At 38.7% G+C, this 26,363-nt stretch overlaps 1 protein-coding gene across 8 annotated transcripts in view; it reads left to right on the top strand.

Moving 5' to 3' along the window:
• Window positions 1–26,363, top strand: part of Elp4 (elongator acetyltransferase complex subunit 4) — a 222,973-nt gene that overhangs the window by 16,221 nt on the left and 180,389 nt on the right. The gene's annotated exons all lie outside the window — the stretch shown is intronic.

Here is a 26,363-nt window from a genome sequence, read left to right as displayed (position 1 = left end):
CAATTTCTGCCCTACTTGTATTTCCATTTTTAGAAAAGATTATTTTTACTACTTTCAAATATATATATATATATATACACACATATATATATATATATATATATATAATTATATATACACACACACATGGGGTGGGGGTGCATGTGAGTGCAGGTGCCTGTGGAGACCAGAAGTGTTTTGGATGTTTCTCTGAACTTAGAAGACATGTTTTTTCAAACCAATGCTTTAACTGTTCTTGTAATTGTAGATATATCACAGTGATTAGAAATACCTATTTTTTTTACATTGCTTAGAAAACCTGGCCTCACCTTTCATATTTCTTCTGTAATATTAATAGAAGAAAATAAAAGCCCAATATTCTTAAACCATGCTGAGGTGGGTGGTGGGGCAGGGGGGAGTGGTGCATGTAGTTAAGATAGCTGTGACTTCCAAATATAAGTTCTGAGAATTGAACTTGGGTCCTTTGTAAGAGCATTCATTATATGCTCTTAACTATTGAGCCATTTATGTAGTCCCTCATTATGTCTTGATATGGTAAAATAACCAGTCAAACAAACACAAAGGACAGTAGAGGTATTTTTTTTTCCCTTTGGCTTATAAATTGCATGAATAAGTGGCTTGTTCTGAGCCCAGAACATTTCTAACCATCCCTAGGCCTAGAGCTGGAAGCTTCTAGTCTCCATTCAATGTAATCTTCCAAACTGACTGATTCAATCTATTTTCTCTCAACTTCTGTGTAAATTGCTCTGCTTAGACTCATACTAACTTTGGCAGTAAGTTCTAATTTTCTGCATTCTTTTCATTCATTCCTTCATTTCACTCGGTCTTCGCCTGAGTCTAGACAGTCTGTCTAAAACTGTCCTGGTAAAACTGCCCTACCTCCACCTCTCTCAGTGCTGTACACAATGGGTTGACCTTCCTACCCTAGTTAACATAATCAGGAAGATCTTCCATAGACATACATGCCCACAGGTCAACCCAGTTTACATAGACCATCAGTTGAGACTTACTTCCCAGGTGATTCTAGATTGTGTAAAGTTGACAAGCAACACGAACCATCACAACTGCCATAGGCAGATATGGATATTCAGGTATTCAGCAACATAGACAAGCATAAAATAGTAAGAAGTAGGAGGCAGACACGCCTGGGAAACCAGAAGAGACTGCACTCTGCACATACATCTCAGACGCCAGAGGAAAACACCAAACGCCATCTGGAACCCTGGGGCACGGAAGCTCCCGGAAAGGGCAGCGCAGATCTTCCTGGTTGCTGCCGCCACAGAGAGCTCATGGGCAGCACCCCGCGAGCAAACTTGAGCCTCCGGACCACAGGTAAGACCAACTTTTCTGCTGCAAGTGACCTGCCTGGTGAACTCAAGACAAAGGCCCACAGGAACAGCTGAAGACCTGTCGAGAGGAAAAACTACACGTCTGAAAGCAGAACACTCTGTCCCCATAACTGGCTGAAAGAAAACAGGAAAACAGGTCTACAGCACTCCTGACACACAGGCTTATAGGACAGTCTAGCCACTGTCAGAAATAGCAGAACAAAGTAACACTAGAGATAATCTGATGGCGAGAGGCAAGCACAGGAACCCAAGCAACAGAAACCAAGACTACATGGCATCATCGGAGCCCAATTCTCCACCAAAACAAACATGAAATATCCAAACACACCAGAAAAGCAAGATCTAGCTTCAAAATCGTATTTGATCATGATGCTGGAGGACCTCAAGAAAGACATGAAGAACTCCCTTAGAGAAACACAGGAAAACATTAATAAACAAGTAGAAGCCCATAGAGAGGAATCACAAAAATCCCTGAAAGAATTCCAGGAAAACACAATCAAACAGTTGAAGGAATTAAAAATGAAAATAGAAGCAATCAAGAAAGAACACATGGAAACGACCCTGGATATAGAAAAGCAAAATAAGAGACAAGGAGCTGTAGATACAAGCTTCACCAACAGAATACAGGAGATGGAAGAGAGCATCTCAGGAGCAGAAGATTCCATATAAATCATTGACTCAACTGTCAAAGATAATGTAAAGCAGAAAAAGATACTGGTCCAAAACATACAGGAAATCCAGGACTCAATGAGAAGATCAAACCTAAGGATAATAGGTATAGAAGAGAGTGAAGACTCCCAGCTCAAAGGACCAGTAAATATCTTCAACAAAATCATAGAAGAAAACTTCCCTAACCTAAAAAAAGAGATACCCATAGGCATACAAGAAGCCTACAGAACTCCAAATAGATTAGACCAGAAAAGAAACACCTCCCGTCACATAATAGTCAAAACACCAAACGCACAAAATAAAGAAAGAATATTAAAAGCAGTAAGGGAAAAAGGTCAAGTAACATATAAAGGCAGACCTATCAGAATCACACCAGAGTTCTAGCCAGAAACTATGAAGGCCAGAAGATCCTGGACTGATGTCATACAGACCCTAAGAGAACACAAATGCCAGCCCAGGTTACTGTATCCTGCAAAACTCTCAATTAACATAGATGGAGAAACCAAGATATTCCATGACAAAACCAAATTTACACAATATCTTTCTACAAATCCAGCACTACAAAGGATAATAAATGGTAAAGCCCAACATAAGGAGGCAAGCTATACCCTAGAAGAAGCAAGAAACTAATCGTCTTGGCAACAAAACAAAGAGAAGAAAAGCACACAAACATAACCTCACATCCAAATATGAATATAACAGGAAGCAATAATCACTATTCCTTAATATCTCTCAACATCAATGGACTCAACTCCTCAATAAAAAGACATAGATTAACAAACTGGATATGCAACGAGGACCCTACATTCTGCTGCCTACAGGAAACACACCTCAGAGAAAAAGACAGACACTACCTCAGAGTGAAAGGCTGGAAAACAACTTTCCAAGCAAATGGTCGGAAGAAGCAAGCTGGAGTAGCCATTGTAATATCAAATAAAATCAATTTTCAACTAAAATTCATCAAAAAATATAAGGAAGGACACTTCATATTCATCAAAGGGAAAATCCACCAAGATGAACTCTCAATCCTAAATATCTATGCCCCAAATACAAGGGCACCTACATACGTAAAAGAAACCTTACTAAAGCTCAAAACACACATTGCACCTCACACAATAATAGTAGGAGATTTCAACACCCCACTCTCATCAATGGACAGATAATGGAAACAGAAATTAAACAGAGACGTAGACAGACTAAGAGAAGTCATGAGCCAAATGGACTTAACGGATATTTATAGAACATTCTATCCTAAAGCAAAAGGATATACCTTCTTCTCAGTTCCTCATGGTACTTTCTCCAAAATTGACCATATAATTGGCCAAAAAACGGGCCTCAACAGGTACAGAAAGATAGAAATAATCCCATGCGTGCTATCTGACCACCACGGCCTAAAACTGCTCTTCAATAACAATAAGGGAAGAATGCCCACATATACGTGGAAATTGAACAATGCTCTACTCAATGATAACCTGGTCAAGGAAGAAATAAAGAAAGAAATTAAAAACTTTCTAGAATTTAATGAAAATTAAGGTACAACATACCCAAACTTATGGGACACAATGAAAGCTGTGCTAAGAGGAAAACTCATAGCGCTGAGTGGCTGCAGAAAGAAACAGGAAAGAGCATATGTCAGCAGCTTGACAGCACACCTAAAAGCTCTAGAACAAAAAGAAGCAAATACACCCAGGAGGAGTAGAAGGTAGGAAATAATCAAACTCAGAGCTGAAATCAACCAAGTAGAAACAAAAAGGACCATAGAAAGAATCAACAGAACCAAAAGTTGGTTCTTTGAGAAAATCAACAAGATAGATAAACCCTTAGCCAGACTAACGAGAGGACACAGAGAATGTGTCCAAATTAACAAAATCAGAAATGAAAAGGGAGACATAACTACAGATTCAGAGGAAATTCAAAAAATCATCAGATCTTACTATAAAAGCCTATATTCAACAAAACTTGAAAATCTACAGGAAATGGACAATTTCCTAGACAGATACCAGGTACCGAAGTTAAATCAGGAACAGATAAACCAGTTAAACAACTCCATAACTCCTAAGGAAATAGAAGCAGTCATTAAAGGTCTCCCAACCAAAAAGAGCCCAGGTCCAGACGGGTTTAGTGCAGAATTCTATCAAACCTTCATAGAAGACCTCATACCAATATTATCCAAACTATTCCACAAAATTGAAACAGATGGATCACTCCCAAATTCCTTCTATGAAGCCACAATTACTCTTATACCTAAACCACACAAAGACCCAAGAAAGAAAGAGAACTTCAGACCAATTTCCCTTATGAATATCGACCCAAAAATACTCAATAAAATTCTGGCAAACCGAATCCAAGAGCACATCAAAACAATCATCCACCATGATCAAGTAGGCTTCATCCCAGGCATGCAGGGATGGTTTAATATACGGAAAACCATCAACGTGATCCATTATATAAACAAACTGAAAGAACAAAACCACATGATCCTTACATTAGATGCTGAGAAAGCATTTGACAAAATTCAACACCCCTTCATGATAAAAGTCCTGGAAAGGATAGGAATTCAAGGCCCATACCTAAACATAGTAAAAGCCATATACAGCAAACCAGTTGCTAACATTAAACTAAATGGAGAGAAACTTGAAGCAATCCCACTAAAATCAGGGACTAGACAAGGCTGCCTACTCTCTCCCTACTTATTCAATATAGTTCTTGACGTTCTAGCCAGAGCAATCAGACAACAAAAGGAGGTCAAGGGGATACAGATCAGAAAAGAAGAAGTCAAAATATCACTATTTGCAGATGATATGATAGTTTATTTAAGTGATCCCAAGAGTTCCACCAGAGAACTACTAAAGCTGATAAACAACTTCAGCAAAGTGGCTGGGTATAAAATTAACTCAAATAAATCAGTAGCCTTCCTCTACACAAAAGAGAAACAAGCCGAGAAAGAAATTAGGGAAACGACACCCTTCATAATAGACCCAAATAATATACAGTACCTCGCTGTGACTTTAACCAAGCAAGTAAAAGATCTGTACAATAAGAACTTCAAGACAGTGAAGAAAGAAATTGAAGAAGACCTCAGAAGATGGAAAGATCTCCCATGCACATGGATTGGCAGGATTAATATAGTAAAAATGGCCATTTTACCAAAAGCGATCTACAGATTCAATGCAATCCCCATCAAAATACCAATCCAATTCTTCAAAGAGTTAGACAGAACAATTTGCAAATTCATCTGGAATAACAAAAAACCCAGGATAGCTAAAACTATCCTCAACAATAAAAGGACTTCAGGGGGAATCACTATCCCTGAACTCAAGCAATTTTACAGAGCAATAGTGATAAAAACTGCATGGTATTGGTACAGAGACAGACAGATAGACCAATGGAATAGAATTGAAGACCCAGAAATGAACCCACACACCTATGGTCACTTGATTTTTGACAAAGGAGCCAAAACCATCCAATGGAAAAAAGATAGCATTTTCAGCAAATGGTGCTGGTTCAACTGGAGGTAGAGGAATGCAGATCGATCCATGCTTATCACCCTGTACAAAGCTTAAGTCCAAGTGGATCAAGGACCTCCACATCAAACCAGACACACTCAAACTAATAGAAGAAAAACTACGGAACCATCTGGAACACATGGGCACTGGAAAAAATTTCCTAAACAAAACACCAATGGCTTATGCTCTAAGATCAAGAATCGACAAATGGGATCTCATAAAACTGCAAAGCTTCTGTAAGGCAAAGGACACTGTGGTTAGGACAAAACAGCAACCAACAGATTGGGAAAAGATCTTTACCAATCCTACAACAGATAGAGGCCTTATATCCAAAATATACAAAGAACTCATGAAGTTAGACCGCAGGGAGACAAATAACCGTATTAAAAAATGGGGTTCAGAGGTAAAGAATTCACAGCTGAGGAATGCCGAATGGCTGAGAAACACCTAAAGAAATGTTCAACATCTTTAGTCATAAGGGAAATGCAAATCAAAACAACCCTGAGATTTCACCTCACACCAGTGAGAATGGCTAAGATCAAAAACTCAGGTGACAGCAGATGCTGGAGAGGATGTGGAGAAAGAGGAACACTCCTCCATTGTTGGTAGGTTTGCAGACTGATACAACCATTCTGGAAATCAGTCTGGAGGTTCCTCAGAAAATTGGACATTGAACTGCCTGAGGATCCAGCTATATCTCTCTTGGGCATATACCCAAAAGATGCCCCAACATATAAAAAAGACACGTGCTCCACTATGTTCATAGCAGCCTTATTTATAATAGCCAGAACCTGGAAAGAACCCAGATGCCCTTCAACAGAGGAATGGATACAGAAAATGTGGTACATCTACACAATGGAATATTACTCAGCTATCAAAAACAACGACTTTATGAAATTCGTAGGCAAATGGTTGGAACTGGAAAATATCATCCTGAGTGAGCTAACCCAATCACAGAAAGACACACATGGTATGCACTCATTGATAAGTGGCTATTAGCCCAAATGTTTGAATTACCCTAGATGCCTAGAACACATGAAACTCAAGACTGATGATCAAAATGTGAATGCTTCACTCCTTCTTTAAAAGGGGAACAAGAATACCCTTGGCAGGGAATAGAGAGGCAAAGATTAAAACAGAGACTGAAGGAACACCTTCAGAGCCTGCCCCACATGTGGCCCATACATATACAGCCACCCAATTAGACAAGATGGATGAAGCAAAGAAGTGCAGACCGACAGGAGCCAGATGTAGATCGCTCCTGAGAGACACAGCCAGAATACAGCAAATACAGAGGCGAATGCCAGCAGCAAACCACTGAACTGAGAATAGGACCCCTGTTGAAGGAATCAGAGAAAGAACTGGAAGAGCTTGAAGGGGCTCGAGACCCCATATGTACAACAATGCCAAGCAACCAGAGCTTCCAGGGACTAAGCCAATACCTAAAGACTATACATGGACTGACCCTGGATTCTGACCTCATAGATAGCAATGAATATCCTAGTAAGAGCACCAGTGGAAGGGGAAGCCCTGGGTCCTGCTAAGACTGAACCCCCAGTGAACTAGACTGTTGGGGGGAGGGCGGCAATGGGGGGAGGGTTGGGAGGGGAACACCCATAGGGAAGGGGAGGGGAGAGGGGGATGTTTGCCCGGAAACCGGGAAAGGGAATAACACTCCAAATGTATATAAGAAATACTCAAGTTAATAAAAAAAAAATTGGAAATATGAAAAAAAATAGTAAGAAGTAATTTTGAGAAAAAGCTACTTGGAAAGATGGGGCAGATCACTGGAAATTTCATATTGTGGGGTAAAAAGTTAAGCCTGTTTCTTCTACCCATAACCAGGCCTTATTCTACATTATGGATATAAAGCATAGGCATAGTTCTATGCCTACAGTATAGCCCATCAATATTTAAGGTAGCTCTGCATTGGCTCTTGGGAGTCTTTCTTTTTTTTTTTAAGCTAAATATTCTATTTTTCTCTTAACATACTTTTAGCTCCCTTCTCCATCTCAGTCACTCTCTTCCAAAGATGTTTTAGTTCGTGTACTCCAAGCTAACATTGTCTGACAATGTTTGAGAGAGAGAGAGAGAGAGAGAGAGAGAGAGAGAGAGAGAGAGAGAGAGAGAGAGAGAGCGCAAGCGCAGTTGGTTTTAAAGAGATTTAAATCTCATCTCTTTCCATTTAAAATAGCTTTAGGCCCTAAGTCTGACAGTGTCATCTTACGTTCATACGTCCAGTGAACATAAGAATTAGATGATTTGTTTAGGCCAGATTGTTTTTGGCAGTTTCACCTCATCAACTGCTGTTGCCCAGCATTCTGGCAATTCACTAAGCAGATTGATCAAATGCTATTAAGCAACCTCAAAATTTATTTCACAAACTTGATCATTTTCAGCACCCCACCCCACCCCCACCATGTGTGTGCATGTGTGTGTGTGTGTGTGTGTGTGTGTGTGTGTGTGCATTTTTACATTACAGTATATGTGACTGATTCACACGACAGATTTTTTGTTGTTGTAACTTTTCTCTTCATTAATAATACAGATATTCAATATATATATATATATATATATATATATATATATATATATTACGTGCTTGGCACTAGGCTTAACTGTCATAGTCACCCATTAGCTCTATGGAGAAATTACAGTTTTGTATCTTAGAAGCTGATACAGCTGGAGTGTTTAAAAGCACCTCGAGGGAAGCTTCTTGAGAATTATTTTGGAGAAATTTATGCAAATTGGGCATGTTTTGTAAGAGCCAGCAGAATAGTGGGCAGCAGTGAGTATCTTGATGTGTACCTGCAGCAGTGTCTGAGGAGAGGGCAGCAGAGAAAGAAACAGATACAACCTGATGAGCTTTGAGGCTTTGCTTTTCTGTGTGTTTACTGTGTCCTCAACTTTGCGTATATTTTTAATTTTCCAATTGAAGAGTGTTTCTTCACTGAAAAGTTGTTCAATAGCAGTCACATACATTTTAAAGGCAGAAGGTGTCTTATTTTTACTAAACCTCTTAACACGCATACATTTATTTGTGTGTATTAAGTCTGGTCTTTGGTCACAATGATACACAGCCTATAGACCAGGTTAAAGGGCTTAGTTTTTTTCTACCATTAACAAAAGGAGAAACCACCAAAAAGATTTTTATGTAGAATAATAGAATAGTCAGCTACCATAGTAGTTTCCTTTGTGTTCTGTTTCACTTTCTGCAAAACAGCATCAGTCTCATATGGTCCAAAAGAATTAAATGAAAAACTCCAGAAACAATCAATTAATGCATATTAAATCACCTGCTGTTCTGAGATGCATGATAAAATCTCATCTTGTCCCCCCCCACATCATGCCTGGAATATGACTAACTCATAGCCATACTGCATCTGCTACCCACCCATTAGTCACTTAATAGTTATCACAGTGACTGTCAGTCATCTATCACAGTACTTGTCTTCAGTAACCCTAATTTACTTAATAAAGGCCCCCGGGGAACAAGGGTACTGAAACCTACAATTTGAATATGCTAAAGAAAGGTTGTGAAGTATTTCCTTTAGGAGAAGAGGTGAGACAATAAAATATTTTAGGACAGGTAGATCCTTGTCACATGACTTTATTATACTATAGGTTTTACTTGTTCTGTTCTGTTGTTAGTTAATGTTGATAATCTCTCATTGTGTTTGATTTACTAAGTTTTATGATAGGAATGTATAAATACATATGCATGGGAGGATAGGGATTAGGACATGCACCACCTAAAGGCTAGGATAGTATATGGTCTCAGGCATCCATGGTGGGGATGCTCTTGGAACTGGTATTGGGGAACAACTGTCTTGAAGATTTGAGTCGATGGAATAACTAAGAAGCAGTTGTGGTTGCCCTGGCAAGAGGTTTTGTACCATGTCTAGGGGAGAAGCATCAGCATGAAAAAGGGTAATTAAATTGCAGAAATAGTTTGAAATTGAGTTCAGTAGAATTTTCAGGATGAAGAGTCAGGTATATAGGCAAGAAAGAGAGAGAAAAGCTATCACATATAAATCTTGAGTTTCTGAAAACCAAGAGAGCCATATTTGGTAGAGGAACATGTTGAGTTATTGAGCTCGGCCCTGGACATATTTGGGGGACTCTTATGTTTCTGCATTTAACAGCAGCAAAGCCTGAGAGTGCTAGAAATGTCCATGATAGCAAGAGGAACAAATAAATATGACACATAACGTTTGTGAGATGTTATATAATGTTAAGCTAGAAGACTACGAAGAATGTTATGTAGCACGAAGAAAGATGGGGAATGAATATCAGTAACTGTAACCAAGTAAGAAAACCTATGCAGAAAAGGTACAATAATTTAGAAAATACATGAGCATTTTAACTATGATCATGCAAGGATAGTTGGGTGGTGAATGGAATTTTTGAAGGTTAAATTTTCCATATAAAAATAATTATCTTGGAATTTAAATTATTTATCAGGTTTATTCGTACATCATTGATTTATAGTAGCTTCAGTTTAAACACTTGCATTTATAATCTGATTTAAGAATAATTATTTGAAGTTTTTTGAAAATGTGAACTTTTACTTTGTTGAAAAGTTGAATGGAGGCAAATTCTTAAAAGTTAGCATTGGACATTTCAGCCCTGTTATAGCTGAGTTAATCATCACACCCACTTCCAGCTTTTCACCTGTCACCTGTGAGCAGTGCAGACAACACAAGTGCCTTACTTTCCTTTGCACACTGAGATTCTTATAAAAGGTTTTTATTCATATAAAGCTTATATTTTGACTTAAATATATGAAGATTTTCACTTTTGATAGTCTTACCTAAGTAGCTACATCTTTTCATATATACAGCTAGTCCATTACGTCTGCTGTACCTTGATCAAGGATTTGCTCTGTGATAGTATGTGCTGAGGTTTATGAATAACTGAATGTGTGGTATTTTAGTTACACCTTAGTTTTAGTCAACATTAATTAAAACTGTATTTAACAACATGCGCACATTTCATGTCTATTATTTTAGTGACTTCTTCCAAATGTATACTCACATAACCAGCACAATCAAGAGAATACATTTCTATCGCTCCAAAATGTCTACTTGAATCAGTTCCCTGGCTCCAAACACCCAAGATCTTCCTACTTCTATCTCTCAAGATCAGTTTCATTATCTCCGGGATAGCATATAAAATTAATCATATTTTGTACTTTCCTTTGGATCTGTGTGTTTTCATAGCATATGTTATTATTCATCTATGTTGTTGCTTGTGTGTATAACTTTCTGTTGTTTCATGGTATTCAAGTTATGAGTATATTATCTGTCACTCTGTTCTCTAGTTAACAAACACATTGTTTCCAAAGTTTGACTATTACTTTGAAATAGTTACTATAAGCATTTTTATAGGTTTATTTCTGAACATCTATTTTCAACTCACCTAAAATTACCGGGTTCAATTATAAGTACTTGCTTAGCTTCATCAGATACTTACAGACTGTTTTCCAAAGTGCATTTACTCTCTTCCATTGCATTGGTCATGCAGGAATGCTTTGTTCTATGTCCTTGCAATCATATGGATTTCAATTGCAGACATTCCTATGGAATATAATGACTTCTCAATTCAATTGGCATCCTTTGATGCCAATGTTGTGATTAAACATCTTTTAATCTATTTGTTAGCCATCCATACATGTATTTTGTGAGCAGTGTTTTTACATCTTGTTCTTATTTCTATAGTAGATAGTTTGAGTACTAATCCTCTGTCTGCTGTGGATTTATTGCAAATATTTGCAGTCTGCAAGGGTTTGGTTTTGGTTTTGATTGTAATTCTGTCGTTGTTTTATTTCTTGTTTGTTTGTGTTCTTCTTCTCTGTGGCTCTCCCTTAGGAGTCCAAACTTTCCTCCCATTTGCATTCCTCTTGCTGCATGTTCCTGAGTACTAACGTTACATACTGGAACTTTCAAAATCAGGATTTGTTCATTTCCTTTATGTGTATGTGAGTATGTGTGCGGGCACACACTAGTGGGGAAGTCAGAGGATAATCTCTAGGAGGTCTCTACTCCTAAGGTGTGAGCTCTGGGGTTGCCTGCATATCCTCTTGGCTCTAAGTGCCTTTACCTGCTGAGTCCTCTGGCCAGGGTTTTCTGTTTCGGTTTATATGTGTATGCCCTAAGAAACTTTTGCTTACACCAAAGTTAAAAGTATTTCTTGTCTTTTGTGATAATTTTATTGTTTCAAGCTTTTACATTTTGGTTAGTTATCCATTTAGAATCGTTTCTGAGTAGTAGTACAAGGACAAGATGAAAGTTCTGCTTAGTGATTGACTTTAGTATGAGTAAAGGTTAGGGTGAATCAAGAGGTGTGTGTGTGTGTGTGTGTGTGTGTGTGTGTGTGTGTGTGTGTGTGTGTGTGTGTACCAAGGTTCCAGGGCATTAAGCCTGTAATTTCACCAAGGATTATATGACATTACATTCCTCAGATAGAATATTGGGGGTCAGGCTCCTTAAATCAGGCAGAGAAGAGAAAGCCCCATTAATGAAAGGGGCTCCATTTTTTGCCAAGTTCAGGAAAGCTGTCTGAATATAGTATACTACACCCTTAGTATTATTGAATTTATCTCTTTGTGTATTATTGTTAAAGTCACTGTTCCCTTTAACCCATTCACTTTTAAAATCCTCATTCAGCACTTTGCCCTTTTCAATATCTTTGAACTCAGAAGTTAAGTATTTTTGATCGTGAAAGTTGTATTACTTTGCTTTTTCATGTTTATTCTTGTGTTATGATTTTCACACATCCGGGTTTGGGTATTTTTTTTCATTATTATTTAGAGGATCCTTTTACTCTTGAGCATGCATACTACTCAGAGGAGGAAAACGAAAACATCATAAACAACAAGATTGAACAAGGAGGAAAAGGAGCAAATATGAAAAACAAAGGTTAAATGAAAGAAAAGGAAGGATGTAAGAGCAGAACAGTGGGGTGTCCACTGATGTTGGCATCGTCCAGGTCTTGTTTAGACCGTACTGCTATCATTTCATGGCTGCAGCTCTCTGCCGTATGTAGAAGACATTACCTTGCAGCCATGTCCTGACTTTCTGTTTCTTAACAAACTTACTTCCTGAATTCGGGCAGGCTCAGGGATAGGGATTCTTGTGACAGTGCCTCACTTGTGATGAATGAGCACCATGTGGGTGGTTGTCCTCTGAGTTTGCACAGTTGTACGGATCTGTAGTGGTCTCTGTCTTCTGTACACAGAAGCTTCTGTTTTCTTAGATGAGGCCTGAGAGTTGTATTTAACTGCCATGCAGTCTTGTTGTTCCATATGTGTTTGGTTTAGTGACTCTCCGGGGATTTGGTACAACTGGTAATATTTTTATCTCTTATTCCCTCTGAAGACTTCATGCATGTAGGATTTTACCTTGGGGGTACAGGTTCATTGTTAGGAGGGTGGGGACACAGAGCTGAACTTTGCTGCATTTTACCACCTCTATCTGAAAAGGATATGAATTAATACTGCCAGACCTATGAAAATCAATGGAATTCTTAAATTGAAAAACCCCAACCCTGGAAAACACTGCCGTTTGCAGCAAAATGTTTATAAGTATCAGCAACAACTTGTCAGTGTAGACATTCCGTTGATATTTGTATAAATAACGACTACCCTGTGTCTTTTTACTGGGGAATCGAGTCCATTGATGCTGAGAGATATTAAGGCAAATTTGTTACTTCCTGTTATTTGATTCGATGCTATTGATTAACTTGTCTGTTTTAATATTAATACATGTAGTTTTTATTCATATTGCTCTATATTACAGCTTGAAGTCAGAGATAAGGACAACTCCAGAAGTTCTCTTAGTTATCAGGATTGTTTTAGTTATTCTGGGCTTTTTGCTTTTCTATATGAAGTTGAAAACTGTTCTTTCCAGATCTGTAAAGAACTGTGTTGGAATTTCAATGGGGATTCTAATGAATGGGTAGATTCCTTCTGGTAAAATGGATTTTTTAAAAATTTTTTATATATTTTTACACTCCAGATTTTATACCCTCCCGGTCCACCCTCCATTTGTTCCACATCTTGTACCTCCTCATCTCCTCCCACCCCGTCTCCACAAGGCTGTCCCCAACCCACTCACAACACCAGACCTCTAAAGGTCCTGGGCCCTCCAGTCTCTTGAGGGTTAGGTGCATCTTCTCTGACTGAACCCAGACCCAGGAGTCCTCTGCTGTATATGTGTTGGAGGCCTCATATCAGCTGGTGTTTGCTGCCTGGCTGGTGATCCAGTGTCTGAGAGATCTCAGGGGCCCAGGTTAATTGAAATTCCTGATCTTCCTATAGACTTGCCCTCTTCCTCAGCTTCCTCAAGCGTTTCCCTAATACAACAGAGGGGTCAGGAGCTTCTGTTCATTGGTTGGGTGCACATATCTGCATCAGACTCTTTCAGCTGCTTGTTGGGTCTTTTGGAGGGCAGTCATGATAGCTCTCTTTTGGTGAGCACCCCATAGCCTTGGTAATGGGATCAGGCCTTGCCCCTCACCCCCTTGAGCAGGATCCCACTTTGGGCCTGTCGCTGGACCTTCTTCTCCTCAGGCTCCTCTCCATTTCCATCCCTGCAGTTCTTTCAGTCAGGAACAATTATGGGTCAGAGTTTTGACTGTGAGATAGCAACTCCATTACTTACTTGATGCCCTCCCTGTCTTTTTGCTAGAGATGGGCTCAACAAGTTCCCTCTTCCCACTGTAGGACATTTCATCTAGGGTCCCCCCACTTTGAGTCCTGAGAGTCTCTCACTTCCCAGGTCTTGGTACACTGTGGAGGACCCTCCCAACCTCCTTCCTCCCAAGGTTGCCATTTCCGTTATTTCTGCTGGCACTCAGATCTTCAGTCCTTTCTGTACCCAATACCATATCATATTCCCCTCTCCCCCAACCCCATCTCCTTTCCCTCCCCTGTCTTTCTCTCCCTGCCTCCCCTCTTGTGGTTGCTTTCTTCTCCTTCCCAAAGGGACTGAGGAGTCCTCACCTTTTTGAGTTTTGTGGACTCTATCTTGGATATTCTGTACTTTTTTTTTGACTAATATCCACTTATTAGTGAGAACATACCTTGCATGTCCTTTTGGGTCTGAGTTACTTCACTCAGGATGATACTATCTAGTTCTATCCATTTGGCTGCAAACCTCAGGATGTCCTCCCTCTCAGTAGCTGAGTGGTTTTCCATTGTGTGAATGACCCACATGTTCTGTGTCCATTCTTCTATCATGGGCATCTGGGTTGTTTCCAGCTTCTGGCTCTCACAGATAAGGCCACTATGAACATAGTGGAGCACGTGCCCCTGTGCCATGGTAGGGCATCTTTTGGGTATATTCCCAAGTGTGGAATTTAGGTAGGTCTATTTCTAATTTTCTGAGGAATCTTCAAATTGATTTCCAAGTGATTATACCAGTATGCAATCTTACCAGTAATGGGGGAGGTTCCTGTTTCTCCACATTTCCTCTTCCCACATGTTGTCACCTAAGGCTTTGATCTCAGCCATTCTGACTGGTGTGAGGTGGAGTCTCAGGGTTGTTCTGGTTTGCATTTCCCTGATCGCTAAGGACGCTGAACATTTCTTTAGGTGCTTCTCAGCCATTCAAGATTTCTCTGTTGTGAAATCTCGGTTTAGTTCTATACCCCAATATTTTAATTGGATTGTTTGGGGTATTTTTGTTTGTTTGGGGTTTTTTTTGTTGGTTTTTTTGTTTTGTTTTGTTTTTTGTTTTGGTATGGGGTTTTTTTTGGTGTTTTGTGTGTGTGTATGTGTGTGTGTGTGTGTGTGTGTGTGTGTGTGTGTGTGTGTGTGTGTGTGGTTAGATTCTTGAGTTCTTTATATATTTTGGATATTAGCCCTTTATTGGATTTTTTCACAATCTGTAGGTTACCGGTTTGATTTATTAACAATATCCTTTGCCTTACAAAACCTTTCCAGTTTTGTGAGGTGCCATTTATCAATTCTTGTTCTTAGAACATAAGCCATTGGAGCTCTGTTTAGGAAATTTCCCCCTGTGCCAATGAGTTCAAGGCTCTTTACCACTTTCTCTTCCATTAGATTGAATGAATTAGATTGAATTGAATAAAACCAGATAGGTTTTATGTGAAGGTCCTTGATCCACTTGGACTTGAGCTTTATGCATGGTGACAAATATGGGTCTATTTTCATTTTTCTAAATACAGACGACCAATGAGACCAGCACCATTTATTGAAGATGCTTTCTTTTTTCCATTGTATATTTTTGGCTTCTTTGTCAAACATCAAGTGTGCATAAATGTGTGATTTAATTTCTGGGTCTTCAATTCTATTCCATTGAACAACCTGTCTGTTTGCCAATCCATTAGCATGGGAGATCTTTCCATTTTAGAGATCTTCTTTGATTTCTTTCTTGAGAGACTTGCAGTTCTTATCATACAGATCTTTCACTTGTTTGGTTAGTTACCTCAAGATATTTTATATCATCTGTGGCTGTTGTGCAGGGAGTTGTTCTCCTAATTTCTTTCTCAACCTGTTTATCATTTGTATAAAGGAAGACTACTGATTTATTTTAGTTAATTTTTTTATTTGGCCATTGCTGAAGTTGTTTATCAGCTGTAGAAGTTCTCTGGTTGAATTTTTGGGGTAACTTAAGTATACACCATATCATCTGCAAATAGTGATACTTTTATTTCTTCTTTGCCAATTTGTATCCCCTTGATCTCTTTTTGTTGCTGGTACTTGATTGACTGGATATGGGGAGAGTGGGAATCCTTGTCTTGTGAGGTTGCTTCAAGTATCTCTCCATTTTTATTTGATATTAACTGCTGGTTTGCAGTAAATTGCTTTATTATGTTTAGGTATAGGCCTTGAGTTCCTGATCTCTCCAATACTTTTAACGTGAAGGTGTTTCATATTTTGTTTAATTCTTTTTCTGCACCTAAGGAGATGATCATGTGATTTTTTTTCTTTGAGTTTGTTTGTTTGGTGATTATGTTAATGGATTTTTTTTCTTTCTTTAATTTTTTTTCTTTTTATTAACTTGAGTATTTCTTATATACATTTCGAGTGTTATTCCCTTTCCCGGTTTCCGGGCAAACATCCCCCTAATCCCTCCCCCTCCCCTTCTTTATGAGTGTTCCCCTCCCCATCCTCCCCCCATTGCCGCCCTCCCCACAACAGTCTAGTCTGATAGCACGCATGGGATTATTTCTACCTTTCTGTACCTGTTGAGGCCCGTTTTTTGGCCAATTATATGGTCAATTTTGGAGAAAGTACCATGAGGAGCTGAGAAGAAGGTATATCCTTTTGCTTTAGGATAGAATGTTCTATAAATATCTGTTAAGTCCATTTGGCTCATGACTTCTCTTACTCTGTCTACGTCTTTGTTTAATTTCTGTTTCCATGATCTGTCCATTGATGACAGTGGGGTGTTGAAATCTCCTACTACTATTGTGTGAGGTGCAATGTGTGTTTTGAGCTTTAGTAAGGTTTCTTTTACGTATGTAGGTGCCCTTGTATTTGGGGCATAGATATTTAGGATTGAGAGTTCATCTTGGTGGATTTTCCCTTTGATGAATATGAAGTGTCCTTCCTTATCTTTTTTGATGAATTTTAGTTGAAAATTGATTTTATTTGATATTAGAATGGCTATCCAGCTTGCTTCTTCTGACCATTTGCTTGGAAAGTTGTTTTCCAGCCTTTCACTCTGAGGTAGTGTCTGTCTTTGTCTCTGAGGTGTGTTTCATGTAGGCAGCAGAATGTAGGGTGCTCATTGTGTATCCAGTTTGTTAATCTATGTCTTTTTATTGGGGAGTTGAGGCCATTGACGTTGAGAGATATTAAGGAATAGTGATTATTGCTTCCTGTTATGTTCATATTTGGATATGAGGTTATGTTTGTGTGCTTTTCTTCTCTTTGTTTTGTTGCCAAGACGATTAGTATCTTGCTTCTTCTAGGGTATAGCTTGCCTCCTTATGTTGGGCTTTACCATTTATTATCCTTTGTAGTGCTGGATTTGTAGAAAGATATTATGTAAATTTTGTTTTGTCATGGAATATCTTGGTTTCTCCATCAATGTTAATTGAGAGTTTTGCAGGATACAGTAACCTGGGCTGGCATTTGTGTTCTCTTAGGGTCTGTATGACAGACATCTCTCCGGGATCTTCTGGCTTTCATAGTTTCTGGTGAAAAGTCTGGTGTGATTCTGATAGGTCTCCCTTTATATGTTACTTGACCTTGTTCCCATATTGCTTTTAATATTCTTTCTTTATTTTGTGCGTTTGGTGTTTTGACTATTATGTGACGGGAGGTGTTTCTTTTCTGGTCCAATCTATTTGGAGTTCTGTAGGCTTCTTGTATGCCTATGGGTATCTCTTTTTTTAGGTTAGGGAAGTTTTCTTCTATGATTTTGTTGAAGATATTTACTGGTCCTTTGAGCTGGGAGTCTTCACTCTCTTCTATACCTATTATCCTTAGGTTTGATCTTCTCATTGAGTCCTGGATTTCCTGTATGTTTTGGACCAGTAGCTTTTTCCGCTTTACATTATCTTTGACAGTTGAGTCAATGATTTCTATGGAATCTTCTGCTCCTGAGATTCTCTCTTCCATCTCTGGTATTCTGTTGGTGAAGCTTGTATCTACAGCTCCTTGTCTCTTCCTTTGGTTTTCTATATCCAGGGTTGTTTCCATGTGTTCTTTCTTGATTGCTTCTATTTCCATTTTTAATTCCTTCAACTGTTTGATTGTGTTTTCCTGGAATTCTTCAGGGATTTTTGTGACTCCTCTCTATGGGCTTCTACTTGTTTATTTATGTTTTCCTGGAATTCTTTCAGGGATTTTTGTGTCTCCTCTCAATGGGCTTCTACTTGTTTATTTATGTTTTCCTGAAATTCTTTCAGGGATTTTTGCGATTCCTCTCTGTAGGCTTCTACTTGTTCTCTAAGGGAGTTCTTCACATCTTTCTTGAAGTCCTCCAGCATCCTGATTAAATATGATTTTGAAACTAGATCTTGCTTTTCTGGTGTGTTTGGATATTCCGTGTTTGCTTTGGTCGGAGAATTGGGCTCCGATGATGCCATGTAGTCTTCGTTTCTGTTGCTTGGGTTCCTGCGCTTGCCTCTAGCCATCAGATTATCTCTAGTGTTACTTTGTTCTGCTATTTCTGACAGTGGCTAGACTGTCCTATAAGCCTGTGTGTCAGGAGTGCTGTAGACCTGTTTTCCTGTTTTCTTTCAGCCAGTTATGGGGACAGAGTGTTCTGCTTTCAAGCGTGTAGTTTGTCCTATCTACAGGCCTTCAGCTGTTCCTGTGGGCCTGTGTCTTGAGTTCACCAGGCAGGTCACTTGCAGCAGAAAAGTTGGTCTTACCTGTGATTCCAAGGCTCAAGTTTGCTCGTGGGGTGCTGTCTACGAGCTCTCCATGGCGGCAGCAACCAGGAAGACCTGCGCAGCCCTTTCCGGGAGCTTCAGTGCACCAGGGTTCCAGATGGCGTTTGGTGTTTTCCTCTGGCGTCAGAAATGTGTGCAGAGTGCAGTCTCTTCTGGTTTCCCAGGCGTGTCTGCCTCTCTGAAGGTTTAGCTCTCCCTCCCATGGGATTTGGGTGCAGAGAACTGTTTATCCGGTCGGTCCCTTCAGGTTCTGGAGGTGTCTCAGAAGCAGTGGATCTGCTGCTCCTGGGCCCTCCCCTACGCGGACCCAGAGGCCTTATACAGTTTCCTCTTGGGCCAGAGATGTGGGCAGGGGTGGGCAGTGTTGGTGGTCTCTTCCGCTCTGCAGCCTCAGGAGTGCCCACCTGACCAGGCGGTGAGGTCTCTCTCCCACGGGGTTTGGGAGCAGAGAGCTGCTGCGGGCAGGGATCTGCCGGTTTTGGACTCCCCCTGCTAAATACTGGAAGTGCCCGGTCCTATAGCTTGTTAATGGATTTTTATATATTGAACCAACCTTGCATCCCCGGGATGATAAGAATTTTATTGAGTATTTTTGCATCGACATTCATAAGTGAGATTTGTCTGAAGTTCTTTTTTTGTTAGGGTTTTTGTGTGGTTTAGGTATCAGAGTAATTGTGGCTTCTTAGAATGAATTATGTAGTTTTCCTTATGTTTCTGTTATATGGAATACTTTGAGAAATATTGGTATCAGGTCATCTTTGAAGGTCTGGTAAAATTCCAAGCTAAAGCTGTCTGACCCTAGACTTTTTTTGGTGGGCAGGTTTTTAATGACTCCCTCTATTTCCTTATTGGATATTGGCCCATTTAGATAGTTTACCTGTGCCAAATCCCATGGGGGAGAGAGCTGAACTCCCAGAAGTCCAGACACTGCAGGACAGACTGCCACTCCTGCCTACTTATGCCCACATACCTGGCCCAAGAGGAAACTGCATAGTGCCTCTGGATACAGGAATATAGGAATAGTCAGCGAGAGGAACCTGCTGGTTTCTGCCTGTGCCCGGAACTGAACTGAACCAGTCACATAGCTCCCTGCACCCAAATCCCATGGGAGAGAGAATGGGACCCTCAGAAGTGCGGACACTCCTGAAAACTCAAAGGACACAACTACGTTCTGCCCATATTCCTCACCCAAGAGGAAATCATCTAGTGCCATCTGTGACCCCTAGGCACAGGGACCTAGGAGCAGTCAGGGCAAGACCCTTCGGGTTTCTGCCTGTGCTGAAAGACAGTCACCAGGAGTGTCTATACACCTGAGAACAGAACTCTCTGTTCCCAGATCTGGCTGAAAGAAAACAGGTCTACGGGAGGGCTGACATGCAGGCCTAATACGAGGGTCAAGCCACTGTCATAGAGAGCAAGAAAAGCTAACACCAGAGACAACCTGATGGCGAGAGGCAAACACAGGAACTTAAGCAACAGAAATGAAGACTACTTGGCATCATCAGAGCCCAGTTCTCCCAACAAAGCAAATACTCAATATCTAAACACATTGGAAAAGCAAGATTTGGATTTAAAATCACATTTTATAATGGTGTTGGAAGACTTTAAGAAGGACATAAATAACTCCCTTAAAGAAATACAGACAGCACATGTACACAAGAAGAAGCTCTTAAAGAGAAAACACAAAAATTCCTTAAAGAATTACAGGAAAACACAACCAAACAAGTGAAGGAATTGAACAAAACAGTCCAGGATTTAAAAATTGAAATAGAAACAGTAAAAAAAAGCACAAAGGGACACAACCCTGGATATAGAAAACCTAGGGAAAAGATCAGGAGTCATAGATAAAAGCATCACCAACAGAATACAAGAGATAGAAGAGAGAATCTCAGGGGCAGAAGATACCATAGACATCATGGACACAACTGTCAAAGTTAATGTAAAATGCAAAATGCTCCTAGCCCAAAACATCCAAGAAAGCCAGAACTCAATGAGAAGATCAAGCCTAAGGCTAAAAGGTATAGAAGAGAATGAAGACTCCCAACTTAAAGGACCAGTAAATATCTTCAACAAAATTATAGAAGAAAACTTCCCTAACCTAAAGAAATAGATGCCCATAAACATACAAGAACCCTACAGAACTCCAAATAGATTGGACCAGAAGAGAATTTCCTCCTGTCACATAGTAGTCAAAACACCAAATACACAAAACAATGAAAGAATATTAAAAGAAGTAAGGGAAAAAGGTCAAATAACACATAAAGGCAAACCTATCAGAATTACACCAGACTTCTCACCAGAGACTATGAAAGCCAGAAGATCCTGGAGAGATGCCATACAGACCCTAAGAGAACACAAATGCCAGCCCAGGCTACTATATCCAGCAAAACTTTCAATTAACATAGATGGAGAAACCAAGATATTCCATGACAAAAGCAAATTTACACAATATCTTTCTACAAATCCAGCGCTACAAAGGATAATAGATGAAAAATTCCACAAGGAGGAAAACTACACCCTAGAAAAAGCAAGAAAGTTGTCTAGCAATGAAAACAAAAAGAAGAGAGACAAACAAACGTAATTCCACCTCTAACAACAAAAATAACAGGAAGCAACAATCACTATTCCTTAATATCTCTTAACAGCAATGGACTCAATTCCCCCAATAAAAAGACATATACTAACAGATTGGATATATAAAGAGGACCCTGAATTCCGCTGCATACAGGAAACACACCTCAGAGACAAAAACAGACACTACCTCAGAGTAAAAGACTGGAAAACAACTTTCCAAGCAAATGGTCCTAAGAAACAAGCTGGAGTAGCCATTCTAATATCGAATAAAATCGATTTTCAACCAAAAATCATCAAAAAAGATAAGGAAGGATACTTCACATTCATCAAAGAAAAAATCCACCAACATGAACTCTCAATCCTAAATATCTATGCTCCAAATGCAAGGGCACCTACATTCATAAAAGAAACCTTACTAAAGCTCAAAGCACATATTGCACCTCACACAGTAATAGTAGGAGATTTCAACACCCCACTCTCATCAATGGACAGATCATGGAAACAGAAATACAGGGAGGATGGGGGGGGATGGGATTACAGGGCTTATGTCTTGGAAACTGGGAAAGGGAATAACATTTGAAATGTAAATAAAAAATATCCTATAAAAAGGGGAAAAAGGCACATTCCTGGAAAGAAGCAATTTTGCATTAGAGAAAATATGTAGAAGATCCATTTGTAAAATGGAAACAAAGGGAAATCCTTGTATTTTAAAATGGCATTAACCTTGATTATAAAGAAAAATTTACCTGCTCTTGATTTAACTTTGGTATTTGTCTAGAAAACCATGCATTTCATCTAGATTTTCCAATTGTGTTGAGTATAGGCTTTTGTAGTAGGATCTGATGATTTGTTGAATTTCTGCCGTTTCTGTTGTTATATCTCCCTTTTCATTTCTGAGTTTGTTAACTGGCTCTGAGCCCTTTAGTTAGTTTGGCTAGGGGTTTATCTATCTTGTTGATTCTTTCAGATAACCAGCTTTTGGTTTTGCTGATTCTTTGTATTGCTTTCTTTGTTTCTATTTGTTTGATTTCAGTCCTGAGTTTGACATTTCCTGCCATCTACTCCTCTTGAGTGAGTTTGCTTCTTTTTGTTCTATATCTCTCAGGTGTGCTGTTAAGTTGCTAGTATAAGATCTCTCCAGTTTCTTTACCAGCATTAAGTGCTATGAATTTTCCTTTTAGCACTGCTTTCATTGTGTCCCATAAGTTTGGGTATGATGTGTCAACCTTTTCATTAGATTCCAGAAAGTCTTTAATTTCTTTCTTATTTCATCCCTGACCCAACTATCATTGAGTAGAGAGTTGTTCAGTTTTCACTCAATGTGTATGTTGGTTTTCTGTTGCTTTTGCTGTTATTGGAGACCTGTTTTAGGCCATGGTGGTCTGATAGGGTGCATGGTATTCTCACTCTTCTTGTGTCAGTGAAGGTTTGTTTTGTGACCAATAATATGGTCAGTTTTGAAAAAGGTACCATGAGGTGCTTTTGTTTTCAGGTTAAATGTTCTTAGATATCTGTTAAATCCATTTGGACATTTTTACTATGATAATCCTACAGATCCATGAGCATGAGAGATCTTCTAATTTTTCCTCAATTTCTTTCTTCAGAGACTTAAAGTTCTTGTCATATAGGTCTTTCACTTGCTTGGTTAGAGTTACACCAAGATGTTTTATGTAATTCATGGCTGTTGTGAATTTAGGTACTTCCCTTGCTGAAAGTGTTACTAACTGTAGGAATTCTCTGGTATAATTTTTTGGAGTCCTTATGTATATATACTATCGTAGCATCTGCAGATAGCAATGCTTTGACTTCTTCCTTTCCAATTTGTATCACCTTGACCTCTTTTTGTTGTCTTATTGCTATATCTAGAACTTCAAGTACTATACTGAAGAGATAGGGGGAGAATGGACAGCTTATCTTATCCCAATTTTTAGTGGAATTGCTTTAAGTTTCTCTCTATTTTGGCTATTGGCTAGCTGTATACTGCCTTTATTTTGTTTATTTATGTACCTTGTATCCCTGATCTCTCCAAGACTTTTAACATGAATGGTATTGGATTTTTTCAAAGACTATTTCAGCATCTGATGAAATGATCATGTGGGTTTTTTCTTTTGTGTTTTTTGTTTTTCATTTATTTTGTGTGCATGGTGGATTATGTTGATGGACTTTCTAATATTGAACCAACAACCCTGCATCCCCGGAATTAAGCCTACTTGACCATGATAGAAGATGTCTTTGATGTATTTTTATATTCAGTTTGCTAGTATTTCATTAAGTGGTTTTGCATCAATGTTCATGATGGAATTTGTTTTGAAATTCTCCTTGTTGAGTCTTTGTGTGGTATAGGTATCAGGATGACTGTGGCCTCAGAGAATGAGTTTGGCAGTATTCCTTCTATTTCTATTTTGTGGAATAGTTAAAAGAGTATTAGCATTAGCTCTTCTTTGAAGTCTGATAGAATTTTGTACTAGATCCATCTGGCCCTGGACTTTTTTTGGTTGGGAGACTTTTAATGACTGTTTCCATTTCCTTAGTGTTAATAGGGCTATTCAGATAGCTTACCTGGTCATGATATAGCTTCAGCAATTGGCATCTGTCTAGAAAGTCATTCATTTCATTTAGATTTTCCATTTTTGTGGAGTATAGGCTTTTGAGGTAAGATCTAATGATTCTTTGATTTTTCTTAGTGTCTGTTGTTATGTCTCTGTTTCATTTCTGATTTTGTTAATTTGCACACTGTCTCTCTACGTCTCAGTTAGTTTGACTAAGAGTTTGTCTATCTTGTTGATTTTCTCAAAGAACCAGCTCTTTGTTTAGTTAGTTCTTTGTATTGTTCTCTTATTTCTAATTGATTGATTTCAGGCCTGAGTTTGATTATTTCCTGCCAACGACTCCTCCTGGGTGTGTTTGCTTCTTTTTTCTTCCTTCTAGAGCTTTCAGGTTTACTTTTAATACATTAGTGTGAGAATTCTCCAACTCCTTTATGAGGGTACTTAGTGCTGTGAACTTTCCCCCATCACTGTCTACATAGTGTGCCACAGTTCTGGGTATGCTGTGCCCTCATTTTCATTGAATTCTAGCAAGTCTTTAATTTTTTTATTTTTCTTCCATGACCCAGAGATCATTAAGTAAAGAGTTGTTCAGTTTACATGAGTATGTAGGCTTTCTGTTGTTTCTATTGTTGATGAATTCCAGGTTTAATCCATGGTAATCTGATGGGGTTATTTAAATCTTCTTGTATCTGTTGAGGCTTGCTTTGTAACCAGTTATAAAGTCAGTTTTGGAAAAGGTTCTGTGAGGTGCTGAGAAGAAGGTATATTTCTTTTGTCTTTAGGCAGAACGTTCTGTTAGTTAGGTTCATTTAATCATAACCTCTGTTAGTTTCATTATTTCTCTGTTTAGCTTCTGTCCATTGATAAGAGTAAGGTGTTGAAGTCTCCTACTATTAATATGTGGGTTCAATGTATGATTTAAGCTTTAGGTAATGTTTCTTTTATGAATATGGGTACCCTTGCATTTGGAGCAGATGTTCAGAATTGAGATGTCCTCTTGGTGGGTTTTTCCTTTGATGAGTACAAAGTATCCTTCCCTGTCTCTTTTGATTACTTTTGGTTGGAAGTCTATTTTAATTAGAAATTGAAATGGCTACTCTACCTTGTTTCTTAGGTCTCTTTGCTTGGAAAACTTTCTTCCAACCCTTTATTTTAAGATAATCACTGTCTTTATTACTGAGATGTGTTTCTTTCTTTCTTTATTTTTATTAAGAGTCATTTTATTACTATTTTTTAAAGACAAGTAGTATTTGGTATTACACTGTGTCTATGGGCTATCTTGACTCCGGCTTTTGGTCTCACAAGCATTGTTGGGTAGAATGGCGGATTTTGTTTAAGCATTCATTCTGTTAGCCTGTGACATTTTACTGGGCAATTGAGTCCATTAATGTTGAAAGGTATTAATGACCAGTTTGTTACTTCCTGTTATTTTTATATTGGTTGGTGGTAGAGTGTGTGTGTGTGTGTGTGTGTGTGTGTGTGTGTGTGTGTGTGTGTGTGTGTTTCTCTTCTTTTGGTTTTAACAGTGTGAAATTATTTATTTCCTGTGTGTTCTTGAGTTTGATTTGCTTCATTGAGTTGGAGTTTCCTTTCTAGTAATCTCTATGGCTGGTTTAGTGGAATGGTATTGTTTAAATTTGGTTTAATCATAGAATATGTTATCTTGGTTTCGCTATCTGTGTTGACAGAAAGTTTTACTAGGCTGACATCTGTGAGGTCTCAGGGTCTGCTCACCCTGCCCAGACCCTTCTAACTTTAGAGTCTCAGATGAGAAATCAGGTATAATTTTGATAGATATGACTTTATATGTTAACTGGCCTTTTCCCTTGCTGCTTTTAAAATTCTTTATTGCTTTGTATATTTAGTGTTTTAATTATTATGTGGTAGGTACAATCTATTTGGTGTTCTATAAGCTTCTTGTACTTTTATAGGCATCTGTTTAGCTTAGGTATATTTTCTTCTATGTTTTTGCTGGGCCTTTGAGCTGTGAATCTTCTTCTATTCCTATCATTCCTTGGTATGGTCTTTTCGTAGTGTCCCAGATTTCCTGGATGTTTTGTGTCATGAACTTTTTAGATTTTGAGTTTTTGACCAATATATTGATTTCTTCTATCATATCTTTTACACCTGAAATTCCCTATTCCATCTCCTGTTTTGTGTTGGTAATATCTAAGTTTGTATTTTCTTTATTGCCTCTATTTCTTTTTTAAGGCCTTGGAGAGTTTTATTTATATCCTTCACCTGTTTGTATTTTCCTGTATTTCTTTATTTTTATTTCCCTCCTCTTTTAATCTCCTTTAATGACTCTACCTGTTTGAGTGTATTTTCCTGTATTTCTTTAA

The sequence above is a fragment of the Rattus norvegicus genome, chromosome 3, assembly GCF_021556685.1.
Source record: "Rattus norvegicus strain SHRSP/BbbUtx chromosome 3, alternate assembly SHRSP_T2T, whole genome shotgun sequence".
Classification (NCBI taxonomy): Eukaryota; Metazoa; Chordata; class Mammalia; order Rodentia; family Muridae; genus Rattus; species Rattus norvegicus.
This window is presented reverse-complemented; position numbering and strand designations above follow the sequence as displayed.